Source organism: Durio zibethinus, chromosome 24 (assembly GCF_047325235.1).
Source record: "Durio zibethinus cultivar Kanyao isolate XHJ-2024 chromosome 24, ASM4732523v1, whole genome shotgun sequence".
NCBI lineage: Eukaryota > Viridiplantae > Streptophyta > Magnoliopsida > Malvales > Malvaceae > Durio > Durio zibethinus.
The window spans coordinates 4193939-4197696 of NC_143185.1; positions in this window are offsets into that span (position 1 = coordinate 4193939).

Here is a 3758-nt window from a genome sequence, read left to right on the forward strand (position 1 = left end):
GACCCGCTTTCTGACCCGTGCGTGCCAGGCCCCCTCCGAGCCGAGCCGAGCCGAGCCGAGCCAAGCCTCCAAGCCGCTCCCCCGAGCCGTTTTCTCTTCCTTGAGCCGAGCCGAGCCGAGTCGCGATCCGAGCCGCTCCGGGTTTTTTTTTTTTTTTTTTTTTATTTCTTTGTTTATTTTATTTTTTATTTATTAGATTAGGTTTATGTAATATTCTTTTTTTTATTTTTTATTATTTTATTTTCTTTAAATAAGAATAAAAAATTTCAAAAAAAAATATTTTTAGGGAAAAGTTGAAAGTATCAATTTTCCTTAAAAGAAAAATAAATTTCCAAAAAATATTTTTGGGGAAAAGTTGAAAGTATCAATTTTCCTCAGAAATAAATTTCAAAAAAAAATATTTTTAGGGAAAAGTTGAAAGTATCAATTTTCCTTAAGAATAAATTTCCAAAAAAATATTTTTAGGGAAAAGTTGAAAGTATCAATTTTCCTTAAAAGAAAAATAAATTTCCAAAAAAAAGGTATTTTTGGGGAAAAGTTGAAAGTATCAATTTTCCTTGAAAATCAAAATTTCAAAAAAAATATTTTTGGGGAAAAGTTGAAAGTATCATTTTTTCCTAAAAAAAAATCATTCTTTCCTTCCTTTCTATCTTAATTTTGATTTTGTTTTTTTTTCTTTAAATAATCCGACGACGGAGCCTCTGCAAGTGAAACCGTAGTTTTTCTTGCATACTCTTGAGGTGAGAGAATTTTCTCAATTTTCTACTAAAAGTATTAGAGTCAATTGAGAATAATTTCCAATAATTAATTACTTGGTAAAATTTTAAGGCTTTTGGATAACACAAATTTAAGCTGGTACCATCTTTCGATGGGCGTTGTGAGGGTGCTATAACCTTTCTCACACGTAACCGAACTCCCGAACCTTGTTCTGGTTAGCAGACCTGAACCTATTCTTTTAGGGACCCTTAAACTTAGGTGTTCCCTGAAAGGACAGATTCCTTAGGTGGCCAATCGCACCTAGATAAAAAAGATTGGTGGCGACTCCCTAAAGTCAATGTCTAGCGATAGATCCCCGGATCTAGACGTTATGACAGCTTGGTGACTCCCCTGGGGACCTTGAGAGTCAGGCCAGCAAATAATTTATGTTATCCAAAAGCTAAATAAAATTGAACCCTTCTTGTATATATGTGTTATTATTCATTTATGTGTATTTGCTTTGTTAATTATGTCATTCATGTGCATATGCATAACATGAGCTCTACACCCGAGCTCCGTCCCTCTAGGAGGGAGTAAAGTACCTATTGCTTTCGTGAGGTCTAATACCTCCGCAGTGGCTAGCGAAATACTCCCACTCAAATTGAACCTTTTTCGCTTGTAGCCTGTAATGGGTGAGGATTAGGGTGCCTTACTAGTCTGTGATGGACAAGGATGTAAGGAGCAATTTGAGGACATTTAGACTCTGACCTTAAAACCGCATGTAGTGAACCTTAAGAGTGCCTAAACCTAGGATAGAGCTCTTTCTACCCAATGATAGATATACCCTAAAATTAGGACACAAAAGGGTGTTTATCTAATCATTTTGATTGCTTGACTTTGTGTATTATTTTTACCATATGTAACATTATGCATCAGCATCACTTATGTTTCATCCACGGAACTAACTATGTTGTTTGTCTGATTGTATGCATCTGTATTCTTTCCATGATCATGTTTCAACACAATCATTTGCATTCATTTCATACTAGATCTCATTCAAAAAATGTACATTTCATTTGTGCATCAAAGCATCATACATAAGGCACAGCATAACATTTCTAATCATAAGTATGGTACTCAAGGTCCGAGGATAGCTCCATCTAGCGAAAACCTTGCTCATCCATACAACACAAGATCCAGAGCAAGGCAAATGGAGGAGGAAAGTTCTCATAGATTTGAAAAGCTAGAAAAAGCTCAGGAGAAGATTGAAAATGAACTTAGCAAAATTTTGGAGGCTCTCAATAATATGAATAAAGGAAAAGGAGTTGAAGGAAGTACAAGCCAGCAAGAAGTGGCTGACCCATTGTACCCTCCAGGTTTTGGCCCACCTCAAGCCCAGTCTGCCCAAGAGGTCCCACCACAACATTTTGCATATCCAACATGTCCTGGAATGCCATCAGCTTTCAACCCAGGGCAGTATAATAGCTATATAAATCCTGTCTTCACTGAAAAGGCAGCAGAACCAATTCCTGATCTAGATGATGTAAAAGAGAAAGACAAGGAAAAGGTAAAGGTGGAAGCTGAGAAAAGCTCCAAAATTAGCATGCTAGAGCAAAGGCTACGGGCTGTAGAAGGATTTAGTTTTTATGGGTCAGTTGATGCTGCTGGGCTCTGCCTAGTTCCTGATGTGGTTATCCCCTATAAATTCAAAGTACCAAAATTTGAAAAATATGACGGTACAAAGTGCCCTAAAACCCACATCACCATGTATTGCAGGAAGATGGCAGCTCATGCACATGATGAAAAACTCTTGATGCATGTCTTCCAAGATAGTCTTACTGGTTCTGCTGCCAGGTGGTATGTTCAGTTGGATAGAACCCACATTCGCTCCTGGAGCGATATGGCTCATGACTTCATCAGCCAATATCGACACATCATCGATTTGGCCCCTGATCGTTTATCTTTGCAAAATCTAAAGAAAAAGTCAAATGAGTCTTTTAAAGAATACGCCTAGAGATGGAGGGATATAGCTTCACAGGTACAACCTCCACTGACAGAGAAAGAGACCACAGTGCTGTTTGTTAGCACTTTAAAGCCTCCCTATTATGAAAAGATGATAGGGAATGCAACAAAAAATTTTGCTGACATGGTAATCTCTGGAGAAATTATTGAAAGTGCCATAAAAAATGGCAAGTTGAGAGGAGGAGAAATCAAGAAGACATCAGAAAAGAAAGAAGCTGAAGCTCAAGCTGTGAGCTTTGATAGACAACAATTCGGGGGTTATCAACCATGTCCATCCCAAGGTTACTCTCCATACTATCCTGCTGTGAATAACGCCTCATCCTACCCATACTAGCTAGCCCCACAACCATCTTATTCATCCACTTACTGCCTTAGCATTCAAGCTCCTGTAAGAACCCAAATTCGTCCTACTAACCCAGCAAGTGGCTCACGAGAACAACGGACTACTCGAGAAAAACCTGTATTTGATCCAATCCCTATGACTTATACAGAGTTATATCGAGAACTCTATAATAGCCACTTGATTGCCCCCAGCCATGTGGAACCACTTAAACCACCCTATCCAAAGTGGTATGATCCTACAGCCCGTTGTGATTATCATTATGGAATTACTGGCCATTCTACTGAAAATTGCACTGCTTTAAAGTATAAGGTGCAACGGTTGATCAATGATGGAATGGTAAGTTTTGATCAAGGAAAAGCAACAACACCTAATGTTAGTGTACTGAACGAAAAGAAAGGATCCGGAGATTCACAATAAATTGAGGGGCAAGATGTCAATGGAGATAAGGCTGGTTGAAGGTTTCTTCTGTCATTTTGGGATTTCTTTTCAAGCAATGTTAGATTTTTTTGCAATATGACTTCACTTGTTATCATTTTAATAAAGGCAAGTCAATGCATTTCATTACATTTTTCTCTTTCACTTGATCATTACTCCATGCCCTGTTACCTTTCATAACTTTATACTCCCATTCTTCCATTCTTAAATTTCAGATGATGAATATTTAGACAAAGATAACAATAATTTTGAGATTTAATTT